The sequence below is a fragment of the Ambystoma mexicanum genome, chromosome 2p (genome assembly GCF_040938575.1).
Source record: "Ambystoma mexicanum isolate Mex_15411 chromosome 2p, UKY_AmexF1_1, whole genome shotgun sequence".
Classification (NCBI taxonomy): Eukaryota; Metazoa; Chordata; class Amphibia; order Caudata; family Ambystomatidae; genus Ambystoma; species Ambystoma mexicanum.
Genome location: NC_090923.1, coordinates 969,919,626 through 969,943,608, shown reverse-complemented (window position 1 = coordinate 969,943,608; position 23,983 = coordinate 969,919,626). Strand labels below are relative to the sequence as shown.

Below are 23,983 nucleotides of genomic sequence, written 5' to 3'. Positions count from 1 at the left end.
TTTTAGTTGGTTGACTGCATGTTATTGTTTGATTAACATTTTGTATTTTTATTGAACCTTGATTGGACATTCTTTTATTTTGGAGCCATTGTACTTAAATTGTTTGGGTTGCTACCGTCGTCACTTCACACCCATCCACGATGAAGAAGGTATATCTTTTGGGTTGGGCCTGTTTCACCTTTTTGATTGGGATTTGCGCTAATTTAGTAGTAGGGTGGGACTGAGTAGGCGGTATAACCGCTACTCATCCATGTACTCCTGCAGATTAATAGTCTTTTTGTCACACAACATGAAAACACCTGACCATAGACAGGAACACAAATTCATAACTCTGTGTTCTTCCCTTGCTTGTGGAAGTCACTCCACCAAAGATGCCAGTATGTGGGGATTGAACCCTTATTAGCAACCGGAAGGTGATGTCAGGAGGCTTCCCAGCCAATCGGAGACCTTGGAAGGCAGGTATAGCCACACAGTATTACCTGCCTTTCAAGTCCCCGAAGCAGTGGGAGTCTGCCATCCTCTTCTGAGCTGCATCCCCATGCCCTCCCTCAAGGGGCCCCCACCCCTTACCACCTACATGCATCTCGCAACTACCTTCTTCTGCAGATTGTGACACACCACCTACCTGCTAGCCTATCCACTCCAACACTCCTACAATAGCTACCACTGACATGGAGAAGGAACTAAGAATAATTGACTTCTCCATTTTCCATGACTGTTATTTTCTTTTGTAGTTTTTATCACTTGAGAAATAGCCACTGCACATTTTCTTAATTAACAAAAGGCTATTAGCATATGGGTAATCATGCCAGGGTGGTAATAGCTCTCTCAGTGAGGTGCTTTGTCAGCAGGTAATGCCAAAGGGACCTTTGTTTGGGCCCCCGGGTCATTACCTGCTGATAATAACCCCGCCTCAGGGGTTACCTTCCAGTCACCACTCTTCCATTCTGTATAAGACAACGACTGAACCTTGTTAGATGGAGCTTTAACACCACCTTTTGCCAAAGCTATGCATACACTAGTACAGGTAGAAGTGAGGAGGGGCATGCAGCCAGTCGTGTTATTTGGATTGGATTTTTACCCCAGTTATTGACCCCTTTCCGCTCCCCCATGGCAATGCTAATGGCTATGGCCATTCTGACCCAGTACCTACCCAATCACACACGAAACACAACCTCCTATGAGCTATTTGAGCTATCTTTATCACGCATGCCCGGCAGCCCCTGCGGCTAAGGGCCCCAAGGCAAAGGGCAGCTCCAACAGAGGCGGCTCCAGTAGTGTCTGCAGGTGTCTGCAGGGGAAGCCAATGAAGCCACCAGTCAGCAGACACCAACAAAAACTGTGAGTGTGGCATGGGTGGGGGTAGAGCAATTACTCTACTCCAGAAAGCCCCTGCCACTCTACCTTACCTTTCCATAGCATAGACTGCCATAGGCTTACATAATGCATACTTAGAGAGACTTGTGACCACTGCAAATGAACTGTAAATGTTGCCCTGTAATACATACTAACTTACTTGCCAATGTCAGCTATCATCGCACCTGGGGGGAACTGTGAAGATTAGCCTGCGTCGCATTTAGATGGGATCATGATTTTAGCATGCACCACACTTAGATTGAATTCTTACACTAGCCGCGCGGCATCTAGACAGAAATGTGAATGTTTTGCGTGGCGGTCCCCGTGCCCGACTTGGGCCATTCCGCCTAATGGAGGGTTACCGCAAACATGTATTATTAAGAATAGACCTTACATTGGACAATGTGACCTCTAAAGCCAGGGCAACCGAAATGAAACACAAGAACGATGCAGAAAATACTTTATGCACCACACTTAAAATTGAGAACATTAGCCTGTGCCGTATCTAGATAGGATTGTGAATGTTAGCATATGCCACACCTAGATGGAACTTGGATGTTAGCATATGCCACACTTAGAATCGAGAACATCAGCCTGCGCCATATCTAGACAGGATTGCGAATGTTAGCATCTGGCACACTTATAATTGAGAACACTATCCTGCCCCATATCTAGATAATTATTGTGAAGATTAGCGAGTGCCACTCTTAGACGGAATTCTGTAGATCAGCAACTACTACATTAAAGACAGAACTGTGAATGTTAGCATGTTAAATGTAATATAACCCACTAACTAATATAAGCTCAAACTCTCTGCATACTTATCTCACAAAAAACCTCACACAACCATCTCTCGCACAACAAGCTGCACGCACTTCACCACACAGCAAAAAAACATAAGCCCCACCAACAGCACACGCAGACTGACACCGATCCAATATTCGCACCAAAGCTCAGCACCCAGTGTCTACCGAGTTGAAGCTGCCAACAGTACACCACTCCTCTCACTATCCTACCCCCTCTTCACCTTACTAACCCATCCCACCTTCTCATTTACAGATCCGCCATAGCGCCTGGGGACCAATTCCGTTGGTGATGGTGCGCTATACAAGTACCTTAACATAACATGTAACATTAAACAATTTTCTTTTTTTCTCAATTGGAGGAAATGGGCAGAGTTGGCTCACATGGTTGGACTGGACCATAAAATTGTCTCAGGCACCAATGAAAAAGTGGCCCGCATTTGCAAATGGATATTCATTCCTTTAGTCACAGACTGTTTGAATAGTACCCAAGGGGGTGTTTTTTGTTAAAATGTAAGCAAATTGTGAAATTTAAAGAATATTTATTCAGCAACAATGATCAAAACTACTAGCTGCATAGTGAAGTAACTCATCAAACTGGCCCACATTGGCCAAAAAAGTGTCTCATTTTGACTGGCCTACACTAGCATTTTGTATTTTTGGGACGTGCATCACCCTATTGCCCTATAGACCAGTCAGAGCCTGGCGGCTCATCCATAATGGGTGAGGGGGCGTCCACCTTGCAGAGCTCATTGGAAATGCTGGCTGGTGCACTGCATGTCTGTATATGCGAGGGGGAGCTCCTGCGCCACCTCGCACATACGGACAGAGCAACCTGGAGTGGGGCATTTCAGCACCCACGCACAGGCGCCTGCAGAAGGTATGTTTATGTTGATTTATTTTTTATTTAAATATGTGTATGGATGCGTGTATGGTGATGGGTGCTCATATGAATGATAGAGTGATTCGGGGGGGAGGGGTGTGTGTGTGTGTGTGTGTGTGTGTGTTTTTGTGTTTTTGTTTTGGTCCATTGAGCTGATTTTGGCGAGTGGGGGTAGAGAGGGGAAGAAGGGTTGTACAACAAAAGCATTTTAAAAATGCCGTTGTTGCTCAATCCCCCTACCAACCTGCCAAAATCAGCTGTCCTTCTGAGGTGCTGTGGAGCCCAGGGGACAGGGGTGGTATTTTTTTTACTGGATATTTATCATAGAGGTCCAGTCAAAAATGCCATGCTTTCCCCTAGGCCCCCCAGCGCCAATTGCAAATTGTTTGGCTTTTTACCCATTTTTTTTTTAAGTATGCTCTAAAATGCAACATTTTAACCCATTATTTTTTAAAAATTTTACGGTTGGAAACCCCCACCCAACCCCTACACGAGCCCCCATTGATTGGTTCGGGCTGCACTCAGTCGCTATGGCATTTTTTGTGGGAAATATTTATGCCCCTCCACTTAATAACTTCACCTGCTCCCACTGGTGGCCCTCGAACTGTGTTGAGAACGGGGTGGGGGGAGCCCAGGGGCTGTGGTGGGATAAGGAGAGCTCAGTGACTGGGTAGGCGTGGGATGAGGGAGCCCAGCGCCTGTGATGGGAGCAGGATGGGCGGGAGCACTGGGATAGTGGTGGGAGCACGGTGGGGAGAGCCCAGGGTCTGTGATGGGGTGGGGAGAGCTCAGTGACTGGGTAGGCGTGGGATGAGGGAGCCCAGCGCCTGTGATGGGAGCAGGTGGGGGAGCCCAGGGACTATACAGGGAGTAGGGTGTGGTGACGGCGCACAATAGTTCATAGCTATTTGTACATACTGTCCATTTGGAATTTGTGGGGGGCATGGCCTGCCCAAATTTTGTTCAGGGGGGGCCAGGCCAAAAAACGTTTGAAGACCACTGCAATAAACTGTGGATTTTTTTGGGGCTTACACTGTTATTTTTAAGCAGTCTTATGAAAACGAATGGCTTAATTGGAGCTGTAAATCTGCTCCTAGTGTAATAAATAATGCCTCGCCCAAGTGTACATGCCTTCAGGCGCTTGATTGTTAGGCAACATCTGAGTCTTTGTATCTGTTTCCTGGGGTCTCCTTTGCTACCCCTGTGGTCCCCCTTGCTACCCCTAAAAAATAAAATGCAAATAAATATATATATATATCATGTTCCGACATAGAATTATGTCGTGAGGCTGCTAAATGCACTAGGCACTTTATAAACTGTAAATTGAATTTTCATGTTATCAAATGCACATAGCACTTTAACAACATCTGTTGTATTTTGCAAATTTTGCACAGCTCGTGAATACTGGTAAAGCTATTTGAACGGGTTAAACTAAGTACACTTGAATCGAAGAATTTAAAAGAATGTGTGCACTACGCACTTTATTTTAGATACAGCATGAAATTATTTATTTATTTTGACTAGAACTTACCTCACATGAAGCGGTTTTTGATAACTATAATCATTCGCCCTGGGTCAGCCAAGCATGTCCGAAAAATCATGTTTTGTTTGTTTTTGCTACTAAGCTTAATGAGTTCTAATACGCTTTAACCCATTTCAAGATGACGAACTTGTATAAGAGACAAAAAAGAAAGTGCGCACGACTCTCTACACAGACGTCATAGAGTTGATGACTGTATAAATAGTCCTTCTATTGTGTCTGTTGCGCTAAACATGAACAAGTGGTCTGTTACCGCGAAACGCGTTGTTTTTCGTGTTTGTTTCTCCGGTCCTGGACATTTTATGAATTCAATTATTGATTTTTGGCTGACATTACTTGGTTTCCTGCCTCAGTGTTTTGCTGTGATTATTGCAAGCAAGACTGTTTCCCGGAGTGCCTTCCGCCTTTCCTGGACCTATGTTCAGGGTTTTTAACATTTCAACACGCCGAGGGAAAAACGGCATTGGAAAAGGCACCCGCTCCACTTACCAGTAGCAAAACGCAGCATTCGCTTTTTTTTCTTATAAAGGAGCTGTGGATTTTCGCTCCGGCTTGCCCAAGACTTAAGCAAGTACTGTGAAGCATCAGTTCGAGCGTGCAGTGACGTACTTGCCTCATTTGTGGCCGGAGGCATCCTACCATCGGAGGGTGGAGGCGCAATCGACCGCAAGGGTAGGTCCAACACTGTTACTTTTGGTTACCTGTGTTTTTAATTGAAATAAGCTTCACTTAAATTGGGCCGCCGTCTGAAGGATTGTTCTTAAAGCACTTTGGCTATCTGAACATTTTTTCAAAGGAAGTGAGAATCTTTTCACTGGTGAGACAGCAAGCCATTGTCAGCCATCATATAACACAGTATGTCTGCGCAGAAGGACAGGGAGAACGCACGTAAAGAGCAAGCAGTGTTTTTATTTTGTGAGACACAAGCCTGTGTTGCTGCAGGCAAGCCGAACAACAAACCGCCAGACACCCAGTGTAATGAGGAAGTGAGACTTCTCAGAGAGCTGGAAAAACTCCAGAAAAAGGAGATCAGTAAATGGTGGGAAGAATATTCGTTACAAAATTATATCGATGTGGGACACATTCCAAGAGGCTTAAGAATACTAACTACACCAACTTTTGAGGAGCAGGACCCGGCCATTCTGGAGGAGTGGGGTGAATCAAGTAACAGATGTTCTGTCACATTCCTTAAAATTCTGATTAAATATGCAAAGATTGATCGTCTAAAAGCACTGACTAAAATAAATGAGATTGAAGAACAACTCAACAAGTCCAATCCAAGTGAAGAAGGCAAAACCATTCGAGCAAATATAGAAAAGGGACTGAAAACATTTGAGGAAGAGATAAAACGGCGTAAACAATGAAAATTTCTCCATGACAAAGAGGACTATGAAAAGGGCAGAGTCCTCACAATTGCCAAAAGATTTGATACTTTGCGGAGAACATTTCCAACAACAACATCTCAGGTTGAAAACGCAGCATTAAGTATACCATCTTCCTCTGATGTAGATTCCACGGAAAGTGAAAATGAACAGCCCCAAAGAAAATTAAATTTTTAGAAGAAATGAGACTCTTAGGGATGGATGGCAGGGGCGGAACCAACAAAAAGACAAGAGGACAAGGACGGGGAAAGTCAACAAAGTCGCGAGTGAGAGGAAAACGAGGAGGAGCAACCGCTTCAGATACCGGAGCAGTGGACAAAACAGACAGACAGACACGCTCTGGAACAAAGAATTGATGATGACACACAACACATCAACAGATATGTCAATTGTAAATTTAACATCACGTACTTTCTCGTTAGAAGAACAAGAGGTGCTTAGACTTGGATTGAACTTTTGCCCTTCAATGTCATATAATTACGCTGAAACAAGAATAGATTTTGACAAATATATGCGTAAGATCCACCTGAAGAAATTCTTTGCTGTCAATCCACCCAAAACCAAAGACGAGGAGCCCCGATCGGGATATACTCCCCTGATAATAGAAGACATGAATGTTTTACGAGATCTCGTTCATCTAGAAACCAGGTGGCAAGACGACGAAGACATAAGCGACCCCCAGTGGGAACTTATGAACATTAGCAGTGACTGGCCTAGTAAGAGCAATTTGAGACTTAAATCACGATTTAATCCCATGTTCAATCCTGGTGGCAACATAGAGGCTTTTCAAGATCTGGTGATAACTGACCTCAAAAGGATAAGGAAAACTAAAACCAACATTTCCAAAAATAACTTAACTCGACGAGAGCAAGAGATCCTTTCGAGCATGAAAAAACTGGATGATTATATCATCAAACCTTCTGACAAAGGTACCAACATTGTCATTATGAACAGGTCTGATTACATTACTGAGGCCAATAGACAACTGAGGGATCAGAAATGTTATAGACTGCTGGATAAGGATCCATCATTAGAAATGAATGATCAACTTTTTGAATTGCTGATGAAATGGAAGGAAAAAGGTCTTTTGGAAGAAGATATGTGTAAATATTTGCATCCAAGATTTCCAATTATGCCCACAATTTACTTCTTGCTAAAAGTTCATAAAAGCTAAACAAGACCTCCGGGGAGACCCATAGTGACTTTATGTGGGGCACTATTCGAAAATGTGTCTAAACTAGTAGATGAAACATTGATAAAATGTGTCACAAGCTTGCCGTCATATTTACAAGACACAAAGGATTTCCTAAACAAAATAGACAGCATACCTTGGGAAAAGTCATATCTACTAGCCACATTAGATGTTGTCTCCCTGTACACTTCGATCAAATATACAGATGGATTAAAGTCCTGTGAGCATTTTTTAAACACCAGATCATTGAATTATCTCGAACATGGAAAGATGATTTTAGAAATGATCAATCTCTGCTTAACAAACAACAGCTTCTTATTTGACAATAAGTTCTACACCCAATTGCAAGGTACAGCCATGGGGACTACGTTTGCTCCCGCATATGCAAATCTAATGATGGGATGGTGGGAAAAATCTGCAGTGTGGGTCCCCTCCACCAGTCACCTAACAGATAAGGTGGTCTTGTGGCTGCGTTATATAGATGACTTATTTGTAATATGGGACGGACCCGCAGATGAATGGTTGGAGTTCGTGAAGTTACTTAACATAAATGAATACAATCTCCAGTTCACCGAATGCCACAGTAAGACCACCATTGTCTATCTGGACATACTTGTCAATGTGGACAACGACAGTTTGGTGACCGAATTGTATAGAAAACCAACTAGCTCCAACACACCATTGCACGCAAAGAGCAACCACCCCATGTCATTGAAATGGAGCATTCCAGCAAAGAGGTTACCCAAAAAAAGTGTTGGAGAGAGCCTTTCACAAAGTACGGCAAAAGGATCGCAAGATTTTGCTAATGCCCAAGGTTCATATTGAAAATGAAACAGAAGAACAAGAGACACGTTTCATTTTGACATACAGCAAAGCCTCCAAGAACATTTGCCAAATAATACACAAACACTGGCATGTACTTAGGCAGGACGAGCATCTGGGACGTACCTTGGGGCCCAACGTTAATATTACTTATAGGCGTTCAGCCTCTTTGAAAGATAATTTGGTATCGAGCTATATGAGCCCTAGAACAGCACCTGTGACTCTAAGCTGGTTAAGTACCAACCCAGAGGGTTTTCAAAGATGTACTAAATGTAAGGCTTGCAAATTTGCAAAAAATATCAAACAATACCAACATCCTGTTCTGAACAATAATGTGACCATAAAATCTAGAATCACTTGCAAAACAGAGTACGTTGTGTATGTCCTTTCCTGCCCGTACGATAAGTGGTATGTAGGGAGTACGATCGGCAAGTTAAAACTTAGAATTTTGCAACACATCAGAGCAATCAAAAATGTTGATCCAACATACCCAATGGCCCTACATTTCCAAGAAAAGCACGGAGGAAAACTCGACGGTTTTGGATATTTTGGAATACATGCTATCCAAAAAACAGCAAGGGGGGTTAACCGAGAACTCCTCTTGTGACAAATGGAAACCAGATACATCTTGGACTATGAGACAAAGAAACTCCAGGGCCACAACCTAGATGAAGAATTATACACATTCCTAGGAACTTAATAGGGCTCAAGAGTAATCAAAGCAAAACATCGATCTGCCAAAGATGATCCCAGACTGAGGCATGCTTAGTTGGGTTCCTGTTACCTCAAATATTACGCGTATTCTAGACTTTCCTCTTTGTTTAAAATATATTGCTTTTTTATAATATATTGCATTTAAAGGATTGCGTTAACCCACATGCAAAATGTATTTGACTGTTTTCGGTTTTTGGTCTGTTTCAAACATGGGTGTTATGTTTTGTTTTCTCACAATCACAATGATTAGAGGGTCTATTAACTTTTTTACCATTCTGAGATTTACAAGAATTCCAGACCTCTCTAGTCTTTTAGTTTTTACTCTTTCACTTCTTTTTCTTGTAAGGGCAACCAACGGATATTTTTTGTTGAAGTACTAATGCAACACAATGGAATAACAGTTACATGCACATTTTTCTTTATTTTTAATATGTCTCTTACTCCTATTGGTCTATATTATTTTTTTTAGGGTTATCTACATCATATTGGGCTTTATGTAAGTGCGGTTTTATTATGTGTAGGCAATTGCCCTAATAATGATTTGGGGAAATTGCTTTTATTCATGCAAGTAACAAATGATTCAAGTGTAAAATACATCTGTTTTTAAGGATGCACTAAGCACTTTATCATGTTTCGACATAGAATTATGTCGTGAGGCTGCTAAATGCACTAGGCACTTTATAAACTGTAAATTGAATTTTCATGTTATCAAATGCACATAGCACTTTAACAACATCTGTTGTATTTTGCAAATTTTGCACAGCTCGTGAATACTGTTAAAGGTATTTGAACGGGTTAAACTAAGTACACTTGAATCGAAGAATTTAAAAGAATGTGTGCACTACGCACTTTATTTTAGATACAGCATGAAATTATTTATTCATTTTGACTAGAACTTACCTCACATAAAGCGGTTTTTGATAACTATAATCATTCGCCCTAGGTCAGCCAAGCATGTCCGAAAAAGCATGTTTTGTTTGTTTTTGCTACTAAGCTTAATGAGTTCTAATACGCTTTAACCCATTCCATGATGGCGAACTTGTATAAGAGACAAAAAAGAAAGTGTGCACGACTCTTTACACAGAAGTCATAGAGTTGATGACTGTATAAATAGTCCTTCTATTGTGTCTGTTGCCCTAAACGTGAACAAGCGGTCTGTTACCACGAAATGCGTCGTTTTTCGTGTTTGTTTCTCCGGTCCTGGACATTTTATGAATTAAAGTATTGATTTTTGGCTGACATTACTTGGTTTCCTGCCTCAGTGTTTTGCTGTGATTATTGCAAGCAAGACTGTTTCCCGGAGTGCCTTCCGCCTTTCCTGGACCTAGGTTCAGGGTTTTTAACATATATATATATATATATATACACTTTTTTTTTTTTGTTGGCCGGTTGCTACTGGGCTATGGCCAGCGCCATGTGGCTCTTTGTTTTTGAAGTGGCTGGCTTTCTTGTTCAGGCCTCTTAAAAAACAGGGGGTTCCACAAGTGTAACACTTTGAGCAGTGACACTAAATAAGAAAGTATTTCTGAAATTCTATACAATAATTGCTAGACTCATTAAAGGTTTATTTTAGGCACACTTCAGGGGGTGAGTACGGGTTTAGTCTGTTCTTAAACATCTCAAATTCACAATGCAGACAAAAACTATATGTATTTTGCTTTTCGCAAGTTGCAGTTATAGCATGTTTTTTTCTGCCGTTGTCTCTGTTACGATCATCACAAGACATTCCATCTCGGTGTCCGCAGTCACTTGACAAAATCTTTGTGTCTAAAAGCTTGTGTATAGTGTAGAAATGTTTGACCATAGCACATAAAGTGGCCCTTGATTTCATTGTGCCACAATTAATGCTTTGTTGTAATGTGTCCATCTTTTCTATCTCCCTGGCATGCTGTTCAGCATGTATGTTTGCATGTACGAGGTAACAAGTGCCCAGAGTACGTGATTCCGTGCGAGTGCGTTGCTTTTCATGTGCTACTCTAAATTCTTTAATACACTGTTATGAACCCTCCCAATGGTATGTATTTTGCCAACCTCCGAAGCCTGAAAAGTAGATCCATGCAGGCTTGCCGTGTGGCCAACTCGGCACCAGACCTGCAGATGAACTGGCCTGCTGTTAAATCTCAGTTAACAGTTTATTGGTATCCACTATAGAGTGTAATTTGCTTTCAGACTTTGAGAACATTCAGACATGTAATTTCTCATTTTACCATAGCTGGTAAGATATCTCAGTGGCTTGAGCGCTCACTGATGCAATGTGTGTGTGATCTGCAGGTTGCAGGTTCGAATCCTGGCAAGGCCAACTCAGCCTTTCATCATTCTGAGGTCTATAACTAAGTACCAACACAGATTGGGTGATATTGTATGTATAGCATTACACATCATTATCATTTGGCCTTCTACGTCTGCTTGCATTCACAGTAATTTGGTAATATGGCCCTAAGGACACTGATATTAACGATACAAATGGTGATTAATTCTTGTATGACATGTATATCACATTACAGTGATATCATAACCATATTTATCTTGGTGTACTTAAGAATAATGCTATGTGATGCCACTTCCTGTTTTGTTAATGGGTCAAAGATTGTGTTCCATCGCTTCGCGTGTTGGCACTTCAGGATGGGGTCAAATGGCGTCATTTCTTGTGATGTCATTGGAGGTCAAGGGTGGTGTGATGTCACTTCCGCTACCCCTTGCATTTTGGTGAAATGGCGTCCCTGCTGATTACATTTATAAAGCCCACATTATTGTCATGTGCTCTCACCCGCTGACACCAGATAACTTCAGGCTGATTCAGCGAGGGTGCGGGGTGGTTGATGGGCATAACAAACGCCTCACCGCTCCTCTGCTCTGGCTGGGCGAGGGGGCAATCGCTGCAGAGGGACACGCACTGCGGGGCCAGAGACTCCAGATAACAGGGAGGGTGATTACCGCACTCGGCCTGGTCGCATTGTGTGAGATGACAGAGTCTCCTCCGCCTCCCACTCCAGACACAATGTGCTTTACAAGAGGTTCTCCCTTAATCAACAAGTGTGATATTTGTTTCAGTGACCGATTATAAACAAGCACGCCAAGCTGTTTACCCGAGTCCCCGTGACACACTTGGAGTCTTCAAAAGCATGTGATTCACACTTCAAACACAGAAAAACTAAAATATCTCTCCAAAACCAAGGCGTGCCTTCCTATAGAACAGTGGCATCCAATCTTATTCATGCTGAGCCCCCTTCAGTAAAAACATATTTTAGCCAAGCAACCCCTCTGTCCCTCCCCCAGCCGGAATTGCATGCTGGTGAGAAAGCGTCTCCCGTAAACCCCGCCATTACAGCTCCTCGCCCCCCTTTCTGCCCAAAGGTAGGACCAGGCCAACTTTCCACAGCCTCCCTCGTGACCTCGCCACCCAGGAGTTTGTTATAAGAGCATTCGCTTATAAGAAAATATCCAAACAGTCCAGTATATGCCTCCCCACGCCAATGGGGGTGGGGGGACTTCCGGTTATGGGAACCTTTCTCCATAATCCCAGCTTTTACCACCATACGAGATCCATTTATTCTATGTACCATTTTCCATGACAAGGTACTGCAGGAAAGACCATTATGAATGACGCAGTATAAAAGCTGAACAAAATAACAGCATTTCCTTGGAAAGAACTTCTCCACAGCCCCAGCCTGTCCCTCCCTGTGGAAGAAATGTCTATACTAATACCATATGGGTATCGTTTCACAGCTCGGCCCTGACCATTGGCATGGAAGTCATTTCGGCTGTAAGGAAATGTTATGTTACAAGACTGTTACACTGCGTCAAACGCTCATCCGTACCCGCCCCATTCAGGAAGGGGACTCGGGATTTTCACAATTACAAGTGATATTTCTCAACTTGTTTTTACTTTCTCACTCCTAAAATATTCGCCGTGCAAATACAAGTCAGTGAGCAAATGAATGAATCCGTCTTTGTCCACCATGTATGCATTCCGCATCCAAGAACCGTCTCTCCAGAAACTTAGCCCGTTCTTCCAATAGAATGAGTTCTATAAATCGATCCTGTCACAACAAAGACCCATGATTGAAGTTTACTAATCAGCGTCAACATCTACAGTACACGTGACTTGTTATTGGACGTCATTTGAAAGCTATTTCCCCGATAAGGAAAATCTCTCCACAATCACTGCATAGACATTGGTTTTAGGGGCCCTCTAGCACCAGTAAATCTCACAGAGACTGTCGAGCGGATATGACGTAAGCACTGGTGTCGAGGCATCAGAGATCATGCTGCCTCTGGAGGGGTTTCAAGTGGTTAGGTGGGCGGGGCTTCTATATGGATACGCGAGGTCTCGACCATTGAGAGTGAAGGTCATGTTTCGCCACGCACTCGCACGCTTCACCACTGTCACATAGCTCTCAACCATTTGTGTTGCAAAGATGGGTGAAATCACCCGATTTTGTTTTTGGTGGGTGAGACGTCCATTGGAATGAATGGGCGTGCAGGAGGTTTGGCGGGTGAGTCAGCCCTTTACAAGGCGGGTGAGGTTTGGCGGGTGTGAGTTGAGAGCTATGCTGTCATTGAGCACTTTTTGCTCAAACAGGGTCTCACAGGGCGTTCATTCTTTCTGTTAAAATACAAAGGTTTTGGTCTAACAATATGAAATCCCACTCACACAGTCTTGCACTATAATATCTTTGTGCATACGTCTTTTGAGAAATGTGGCTATTATGCAACCGGCTATCAAAACCTTTGCCTGATAACATCAAAAATGAGGCCTTTTGATAGATAAGTCACTTAGAACACTTGTAAATAAAGTCACAGAAGGCATGGGTGGTATTCCTTAACAGATTGGCAACGTGTTTCGTCCAGGCTGGGGAAGCAAAGATTTTCTCAATGTAATTAGCACCTGGGTTGGAAGAAGCAACCAATCAGGTTAGTGGGAATGTGGGCTGGATCTCATGGTATAAGCCCATGTTCCGAGCAAGCTCATAGCTGCTTGCGTCTGCCCGCCATCTTCACGCTATCTTCCCTCCCATTCCCCGGCAGTCCCGCTCCTTCCGCCCCCCCACACCTACCTTCCCACTTACTGTTAAGCCTTGCAATGCTGCCCAGCGCTCCCCTCACGCCCTGAGATCGCCATGGAAATGAAAGAAAGGTGCTGCTCGGAGTCTCGCTTCCATTTCCATGGCAGCCATGTTGGTTGAGTATTTGTATTAAACAATGGGTCGTGCACTCTGTGCGACCCATTGTTTGAAACAAATACATTGCTATTAGTACCCCAGGACATTAACCCGGGATGCTAATAGCAATAATCAGTGGGTCCTCTGGGCTGTACCAGCTGAAACTTCCGGTGATGCTCGTTAACTCGGGCCCTGGACCATTACCACAGGTACAGCCTGGGTAGCCAGTTATTATTGCAAAATTGGAACATTTGAATATTGGCAGTACCAAACCATGGGGCCTCATCACGAGTTGGACTGTAGCCCTAAAATGCGGCGTTAAAGGTATTACCACCGCATTTAAGGCCTGGCCCTATCACGAGTTGGGCGCTATATGGGCTGTTTTACTTCCAGATTTTTTCTGGAGATGAAAATCCCATTTACCGCCCTGCATTAGTACCAAAAATTTGTCAATGGGTTATGGGGATTCACATTTAACGGCCAACTAGTGATCTGGTGGTAATATCGCCAGACCGGTAGGCTCCATCGCTTTTACAGTTGGGCGGTACTACAGCCTAGATACCGCCCAACTCCTGATGAGGCCCATTAACTGCCCATAGCCATGCAAATCCCTATGGCCCTTCCCACCCAGTCCTTGCCCCTCTGCACCCAAAGCACCTCATCATTGGAACTTTTTCAGATCGCTTTAACCAAGCCTTACAATCAAACTTTGCACTATAAGGTGGATTTCCTCATTCCTCACCTAAAGATCACAAATCATCCTGCCCTCCCTTCAGCTTGCCCCCGCCCTGTCCCCAACGGGTTCCCACAGGGCACGTCCCTATCTCCTATACTCTTCAACCTCTACATGAGCCCCCTCCCTGCCCTTATTCGCTCACATAGCCTAACCTACAACAACTATGCAGACACCCAAATCATCTTTAAGATCCCTAAATCCATCTCCTCCCCCCACCCGACCTCACATCCTGCCTCACAAACATCGACCATTGAATGACTGCCAACAACCTCGTCCTCAACCCCGTAAAAACAGAAATCATGATCTGCAGGAAGACAGGCCTCTTCCCGCAGCCCACCCCTTGGCCATCCTCCCTAGGCCCCTCCCGCTGCATCCATCACAGTGAAGAACCTAGAATGCACCATGGACGCTGACCTGATACTCTCACACCACATTAACACTTGTCTAAATCTTGCTACCTACACCTTCGTATTTTCAGTTTCATCTTCCCTTACTTCTCCTACCCTCACAGAGTCACTGCAATTTTGGCCATCGTCCTCTCCTGCCTAGACTACGTCAATTGCCTTTATCTGGGTGCCCCTCATATCAACTCAGAAAGCTCCAACCGGTCCAGAACACTATAGCTAGGCTCCTCCTTGTCCATGGCCCCAGAGAGCACATCACGCCCACACTCCATGCCCTCCATTGGCTCCTTGTTGGGCGGATGGGCCACTTTCAAAGCCATCTGTATCACCCACTGTTCCCACCACAAAACAGACCTAGAATACCTCCAACAGAAACCTGCGTTCAGGCACTGCACTCCTCCCAGTGATCCTTCCCTTCAAATCGACTAGAATAGGGGGATCATCCTTTTGCGTCCAAGCCCCCTGAATCTGTAACTCTATTCCCCTTAGCATCCGAAGCATAGAAGACCACCTTGCCTTCCGCAGGGCCCCAAGACCTGGCTATTCCCCTCTTCATCCTGCAAACCCATGCCCCCCTCTGGTTAGTTAACCAGCTTTCTGGTAGGCTGGGGCAGCAATGAACCGACCATGAAATTACTGTTTGATGAAGAGAATAAAACGTCAGCGGGCCACAGAACAGAATCCACGCTACATCTACGAAAACAAGCCAGAACACACAGGTACGTATCACACTCCAAGCTTATGGAAGACAGCCGAAAGCAAAGCCGCCCACCCGCACGCATCTGCAATCCTACACCATTTTTAAGACAAATCGCACAACTCCTCTGCCATTAGAATGCTGACATGCCCCACGACAAAAACTCAGCCTAGCTGGACACACAATGAGTCTCCTGCACTCGCAATCTCTCCAGATGACCTCAAAGCACCCATTCACATGCCAGCCCGATATGGGTAGCTAGTAGTGACTTGGTCACCCCTACCCACCTTCGCATTGGCTAAAATGCACACATGCATTCAAAACTCCTCTGATGAATTTTCCCATACCTTGGACGTCAGTCCCCAGAGAGTGTTCATCTACAGCGCTTTGAGACCATGGAAATGGGAAAAGGCGCTATACAAATGACAAATTACATTACATTACTCAAAGTAGCTGCCAGCATTTTTTCAAAGCAGTCTTCTAAGTGTTAATGACTTAATTTGAGTTATTAAACTCGCTATTTGTGTAATACATTTGTTTTAACAGGTCTTCCTTCAGCCACGTGATTTATAAGCACTCTGTGTGTCCTTCACTGAAGTCCGGTTAAAAACAAGTATTGGCAAAGCCAACAGTTTTGGCTTCTGTATAAGTATTAAGTATTTGCCGGGCACTGCTATTATATGCCCAGGTACCCGCACCATTTTGCACCTGCTACCATCAATGGCCACTTAATGCCACTAAGGCTGTACCTCGCAGGGCCTTTCCCGTGCCTACACAAAAGCGCAAACTGTTGGCATTGCCAATGCTTGTCTCCTTTGTCTTTTCGAGTTTTAAACAGAACATTCTATTCTCATTAGGTGAAATGTTCTAATAGCAGTAATTCCGCCTCATCAGGCCAGGTGGTAAAACCCCATGCCACCCTCCCAACTTTACCACCTGGTAACGACTTCAGAGAAGAATTACTTCGTAATTGAATAGGCGCTGCATTTAAAGGAAATGAATAGTGTGGATTTAGTATCTGAGCCAAAGTAATACTTTGGCAAGGCAGGGAGGATGGGGAGGGTAAGGCAATGGACAGGCAATAATACCACCTCATTCCAAAAAGAAAGGTTGGGGAAAAATAGTTTGGGTTATAGGACGAATTTGAACTGTCATATAACAACATTCAACAAGGGTTAGTTCGATCAAATTTTGTTCCTCCAAAAGGGGCAACCACAATCTGTATCTAAACCCACCCTCACACTTGCAAAGAGGAACTACCCATGGGGCACAGGGCTCATTGGAGCAAACCATGTTTATGCCTGGTTGAGCAAAACAGCAAAATAGTACACGTTACTCACCAAAATAATTATTGTACTGGTGTTGCTTGTCCTTTATGGGTGTTTCATTGCGGATCAGATGCCCAGGGAGCCCATGTCATACAGCACCTCTTGATCCAGTTGTAGCATTTCACTTTGTACGCTGGGATCTGTAGGCCTTACTCAGAACAGGAAAAACACAATAGTACAAGTCCCAGAATACACATGAAAAGCTGCAACTTCTTCACTGTGTGATGCTGGGGCAGAGTCGCACCGGGGCATACAATCCAACCAGGCACCAATGAAAAAGTGGCCCAAAATCACACGTTACAATTCTTTACTGTCCTGAACAGACTGTGTAATATCCAAGGGGGTGATTTTGGTAAAATAGGTTGCAAACGATGCATTTGAAAACATATTTTCTTGGTAAAATTGGTTAAAACGAGTGAAGTGCAGGGTTCGAAATTGAGGGGAGCTGGGAGCTATTTAGCTCCTGTTTGTAGCCTATAAGAACCTGGATAGCTTGACAAGAACAGGTACCAGGAGCTACTTTTTGGCTCCCCACCCCAACTGGTGCCAAACAAATACACCTTTGACTATTTAACTTTGTGTGTTTAGAGCAATCTATAAATAAGCATTGGGATACATCTATACAACATTCAAAGTAGAAGGAGTCCTAAATAATGAATACATTTGCAACTGATGTGAAAGTCAGATTTGTGGAACACTACATACTAACTCCTTGTTCGCCCGAGGTAGCTCCTGATTTCTGGTTAATGCTGGATACCAAGGAGCTGCCGATAGCTCCTGCTTATCCAATCTCAATTTCGAGCCCTGAAGTAACTTACCAAACTGGTCCATTCTGGACCAAAAAGTGGTCCATTCCGTAAAAAAAAGAAACGGCCCCGCCCTAGAACCATGGGCTGGCACTTGACTTCAGGCATTGCCTTACTGTCCTATAAGCCAGTGCCAGCCTGCACTGGGGCTCTTCTTTCTCTTGCATCTTGCAGTGTTTACATGCACACGACTATCGTAAAAAGCTTTTTAAGGTCCAAAATAAGCAAAGGGTCAGGTTGGGACTGAGCCCAGTACTGGCCATAACATAACCCTGCACTATCCATACAAATATGTCCTGAGGCAAACATACCCCAAAACCAAGTGGTTAATGTTTGAAATATGCAAATGGCATAGCGTTGCAGCATCTCTCCTCTCCAGCGATCGCACGGGCACCTCCCCTTCTAACTCTTCCTGCTTTCTCCATCTCCTCCATTTCCCCAGGGCTCTCTAAGCCCCTCCATCTTGGCCTCCTCCCTCGGCCCTCCTCCCACTTACAGTGACACGTTTGACATCTCAATCCAGAGACAGCCCCGAGGTTCAGGCGGCCAGTCTCGGCTCGTCTTGGGGCATGAAGAGACCAGTCGCACCGGCAGCTCATCAAGCAGAACCGACAAGGGGCGGCGATGAGGGCCCTTTTAGACGCAGCTCTGGGACATGCAGCGTTTTCCTGTACATGCCGTGGAATCCCTGAGTTTATGGCACACACTTCCGGTGACTCAGGGGTAAACCAAGTGAGTAGGAAGCTAGGCTTTCGCTCGTGGTCCCAGTCAACGAGAACAGAACGTTGTTTCCAAAGCATAGGAAAATGGAAGCCTGTGCGGAGATGCTACTCGCCCCCGCGCCCGGGCCTTGCCTTGCATAGACTCATGCTCGCGCCCATAACCCAATCCACATCTCCCCTGATCTCAAACTGATAGAATAAAGGGTTGGGGACATGGTCGGACTGGGCCATACAATTGTCTCGGGCACCAATGAAAAAGTGGCACATAGTTCCAATGGCTATTCATTCCTTTTGTGACACTGTTTGAATAGTCCAATGGGGAGATTTTTGATAAAATGTGATACAAATTGTGCATTTTAAAGATTATTTATTTAGCAATACTGGTCAAAACTACTCGCCACAGAGGGAAGTAACTCATCAAACTGGCCGATATTGACCAAAAAAGTGCCCAATTTGACCCACAAAACTGGCCCACACCATCATTTTGGTTTTTTGTTTTGACCTATTGCCCCATAGGCCAGTTCGAGCCTGGCTAGGGACTGGTCACCGTGCGTGGGGTGGTTTTTCTGCAGGCAAAAGTCACTACATGATTCAGGAGGAACTTGTGCGTACTGCAACACTCCACCTCGCTTCCTCGGAACTCCTAGGATATCCAATATCAATCAGAAATCATTTTAGGGAGAATGGCAGCGTCTCTACTTTGGTTTTGGAAACATTTTAAAGGCAGCAGTTTCTTCTGAATTATCTTCATAACTGCAACCGGCTTCTGTCCAATAAAGAATACAGAGACTTCTGCACTTGTTATGCAGGAAAAATTGCTTGATAGACTGCAGTGCGCTGGGCCTAGTTTCCCGCCAATAGGGGAGAGGGTAATAGGGCTGAAGAGCAGCGCTTAGTCATGGCTCAATTAGTGCTGATGTGCTAACGGCTAGGCCTGCAGTGGCCACGTGTGGGGGATTTCTGTATGTAGTGTAAGGTGACAGGCGATCTTACAGGGTAGTTATGTTAATTGGCTTTTCTACTGTGCAAATCACTACTGGAGTAGTCTTAAAACACCAAAATCTTGTCTGTATTGGCGAACTATGGCCCGCCCAAGGTGTAAACCAAACCGCAGTCTGTGGGGTGAAAAAGAAAATGGGGAACAGGTAAGAGGGAAATGGTAAAGAGTTTGTCAGTCAGAGAAAGAGGGTAGAGGGCCTTAAAGACTAAGGAACCTACAACCCTGCACTCCCAACTCTGGCCTCTTGCAGACTGGCTCCATTTCACATTACCACTGTCAACCCGTCTTGCTCGCTCTCTCTCTCTCTCTCCCTCTCTCTCTTCCTCTGCTCTCTCCTCTCCTGTTCTCCTCTGTTTCCCTCGTCTCTCTTGCTCTCTTTCCCTTGTCTCTCTTGCTCTGTCTCTCCTCTCTGTCTGTTTCCCTCTCTCTCTCTCTCTCTCTCTCTCTCTCTCTGTCTCTCTCTCTCTCTCTCTCTCTCTCTCTGTCTTGTATATATATATTTATTCCATTGGAGTGAGTGCCGCCGCTTGCAGGCAGAAGAGGAACTCCCCTGCCTGCTGCTTTCGTTTTTATATACACATTAGTACATGCATTTTATATATTGGACCACATGTGCAACAAAACGAGCATCTGCGAGTTGGCACATGAGGGAAAGCGGCCTATCTGGAAACTCCACTCCTTAACACAAGCTACATGCAAAATGTTATCGGCAAGAACTTTTGGTTCGAGAAAAGGTTGCTTGAAATTTGAGTACCACAGCCACCCATTTTATATTCTTTAAAATGTTGGTTGTCAGGCTGGGAGACGCCTCAAACCTCATCCTAACATGCTCAGGAGCCAGGCTCAGTGGCCTGCTGAGAGCTTTGCCCAACAGGGCAACGCCCGTCGGGGGCGGTGCAAGGTGCTCATCAGGACATTGGGATCGGGACTAAAATCCTGGCAGGTTTCTGCCAGAGGTCTAGTCTGCTGTTGCCAAGCCCCATGACTCCTCCCAAACAGGGCACACAGCCACATGCCAAAATGAAAATCCCCCACCCCAAATGGCCACGACTCACCAGGTGTTGAGGCTGCACCGGACCTTCAGTTCCAGAGAGATAATGTAATGCTGAAGGGGGTTCTAGGAGCAGAAAAGATGGAAGCTGGAGTGGGGATTATTCAAAGTGCCCTAAGAAGCTGGGTGCCCTTTCCCTTAGCGTAAAGGGAATGTGGCGGCTGCAGGAAGGTGAAGAGAAGCATGCTGGCAGTGAAATAAATGCGGGTCGAGGGGGGTGATAGGATGTACAGTCCAATAGCATTGCAATCTCGAGTTTGCAGCCTCCCCGAGTCCGATATCAATATATGTATGGATCTCTGAAGCTCGAGTTCCTTACAAAGCTTTGCACAACAGCAAAGTGATCACAATGGGGCCTAAACTGCACCTAGTAATCATCCAAATGTTAAGGCCTGTCCTGCCAGGAATAGGAAAGGGCTGTTGGGAGTTAGCTCGGCTGCAACCCGCCCTTCCCCCTACCTTCCATTTCACTGGCCACATGTCTTGGGCAAGTCCACAGTCCCAGTGGACTCGGTTAGAACTCTGGGTGTCATTTGACTTCAGGCTTTCCTTCTGGCCTCAGCTCAATGTATTTGATAACACATGTGGTAATGCTTAAAAAGCTAGTGGCTTAGCACAAGTGACATTACTTTATAGAAGAATCTCGTTGGAATAAAAATGATCCATATGTGCTTTAAAGCATCTCCCGCAATAGCCACCAGAGGTGGCTTCTGAATGTGCTATGCTTCTAGGATACAAGAAACATTCCAGTGGGCCAGGGAAGCCTGATGTCTTTTGTTCTCGTGATGTTGAAACATTCAGAGATCTTCTCAAATCAAATGATCTCGTGATCTCTCTACCTCAAAGTATGGGTTTGTAAAAGGGATGGCTTCACCCAGGATTTTCAGGGGTGACAGTTGCACTATATAAATGTTTGTAACGTAACATAACATAAGATGATTTCCTGGCTTATATGAAAACCTGTTCAAATTTTCAGTAGAAAGGCGAGGTAGGTTCACAGAACCCCTTTGTCTTTATGGAAAAGGGCCTAGGTGTGGATTCCCAGCCAAACAAACCTGAAGTTCGTCCTTCCACTTTGCTGATGTGATCGTGACCAAAAACACTTTCAGATGAGGATTTGGCTATCTCAAATGGTGATAAGAGTTTGTGTACCAGCGCTGTCGGGACAATATTTAAATCCCACAAAGGATGAGGTCCTTTCACCAGAAGGAAGAGCTTTAGTGACCTCAAAGTGCCCTTTAGGCTCATGACTCTGTAGGCGAAAAAAACACTCCTTTATGCAAGTTCAGATCTTAAGAACCCAAACCACCTAATATTTTCAGGTTAATCTATGACTATGTAAATAACTGCAATTAACTCCCGAGGCCGTACTTGCGAACCCACCGGCCCTACAAGCACTGAAGGGAAGAGTTCCATGCCTCCACCTGTAGGCTTGACCTCATCAGGTGGGAGTTAAATGACGAAGCATGATCCAAAGAGCATGATAGTGTGTTACGCTCGTGCTCCAGAGAAGTATCACCACATCTCGGGTGCTTGCATTTGTATTATGAGCTAATTGAAGACTTTTTAACGGCTTGTAAATCTTCATGTTTTTGTCTAATAAAACCAAGATAATAGTGAACAGTTTTTCAGGCAGCAGCCAGCCACGCCTAGATGTTAAACAAGCAGAGGTGCAGAGCCAAGCACTGCTGTGGTGATAGCAGGCGTGGCTGGCTACAGGAAGGTTATACAGATCTGGGTGCCATGTCCTTTTTTGCCAGTTGGGTGTTGTTGAAGTGATCACCATTCTGTGCCTACCCGAGCTTCGGTAGGACCGAGTGGAAGAGTTAGAAACACCTAGTGGAACATCCCAAGCAGTGTACCAGAAATCCACATTCAATACAAAGAGGCCTTGGTCATCCATGATGCACAGGGACAACAGTTGGAGTTTTTATGATTTGCAAACCTATCTATTGAGCCGAGCACTCCCCGATTGAAGATGGAACCCACTGCTTGGTCATGCAGCCCCGTGGGAGAGTAAACATGCTTAATGGGTGTGCTCTGCACTTGCCTACACAGGGGATGGGTGTGGGTGAGATGGGCATCCCCTGGTTTATGGCACAGTTTCACAGGTCCATCGCCAACTTGCACAGCTATGGGTAATGCACGTCTGCGTGTTTGTTCTCTTGGAACACTGCAGGTGTATTGTCTGCAGAAAACAGAACACCCTTGCCGTATAGCAATGGCAGGAATGTGTTCAAGGCCAAGGAGGTTACTTGGACATATACATGGGCAGAGATCAGTCCTTTTGGGACTACAAGCCGTGTACTTCAAGGGGATACAATTTAGCAAACCAAAAAAACTTTGAAGAGTACCTGGCCATGGAGATCTTGCTGTGGAAGAATAAAGAGAAGTCCACCAGCATGTAGATTCCAAAGTGTAAGTTTGGCAGTATTCCGGTGGTAAATTTGCTGGAATACCAGCAAATGGAATTACCGTTACCGTAACTTGGTCTGGCGGAATTACTGCCAGATTACAAGTCGCGGTATGGTGATGTTAGTCCCCCTTTGTGGAGTCACTAGGACTCCATTGGGATTTTGGCAGAATTTGCCGATTTTAGGCAGTAAGGCGGCGGAATACCTTCAGCGTTTTGCTGGAGATTTTTCCTTCGCCTAAAGCTGAAGTACGGCAGTGTGGTAATGTGGTGGTAATGCAGTGGTAACTGAGTTACCACTGCAGTACCACAGTTTTTCCTAACTGCTGTACTTGTAATGAGGTCCATAATATATCGATAATACCTTCTATACTATTAACCGTCATATGACTTAGTGTATTAGATCATTGTGGTTATAGTGTGGTTATGGTAACTACAGAACAATGCTTTTCAGCTTGTATCCTCTGTCCTTATTCATCATAACACTGTTCCATCTTTTGCTCCGTCTTATTTCTCCCTCTTATTTCACTGTTCCTCCTGCTATTATTCCCAGCAGACTATGGTCTGATTATCCCAGGTACAAAAGCACAGTAACGTAACTTAACAGCTGCATCATCTAGTGTGGCCTGAGTCTTACATCTGCTGGTAAAATTCACTGCTTTCCCAGTCTGCCAATGTGTGCAGCCAAGCACATACTGACACGTTGCCAACCACGCGCAAAAGCGCTTGTTCTGGGATGGCAATCACCTAAAAGTGGTCTGTGCATAAGCTCAAATATCAGTAGAGGGGATCCAACAATCATCTTTAATTCTGTAAAACTTGGGGTTTCACCCTAAGTAGCTACATCTAATCCAGACATGTACCCCTTGCTCACTGTGCCTTAGAGAGGCTCAGCTTCACTTCACTGAGGAGGCCAAAAAATGCCGAAACACGTGTCTGGGGTAGCTGATGGTAATGCACTGCCCTTGTGGG

General features: G+C 44.7%; 1 protein-coding gene across 2 annotated transcripts in view; it reads right to left on the bottom strand.

Moving 5' to 3' along the window:
- SPTBN2 (spectrin beta, non-erythrocytic 2) overlaps positions 1–23,983 on the bottom strand; it is a 1,293,574-nt gene that overhangs the window by 1,008,306 nt on the left and 261,285 nt on the right. The gene's annotated exons all lie outside the window — the stretch shown is intronic.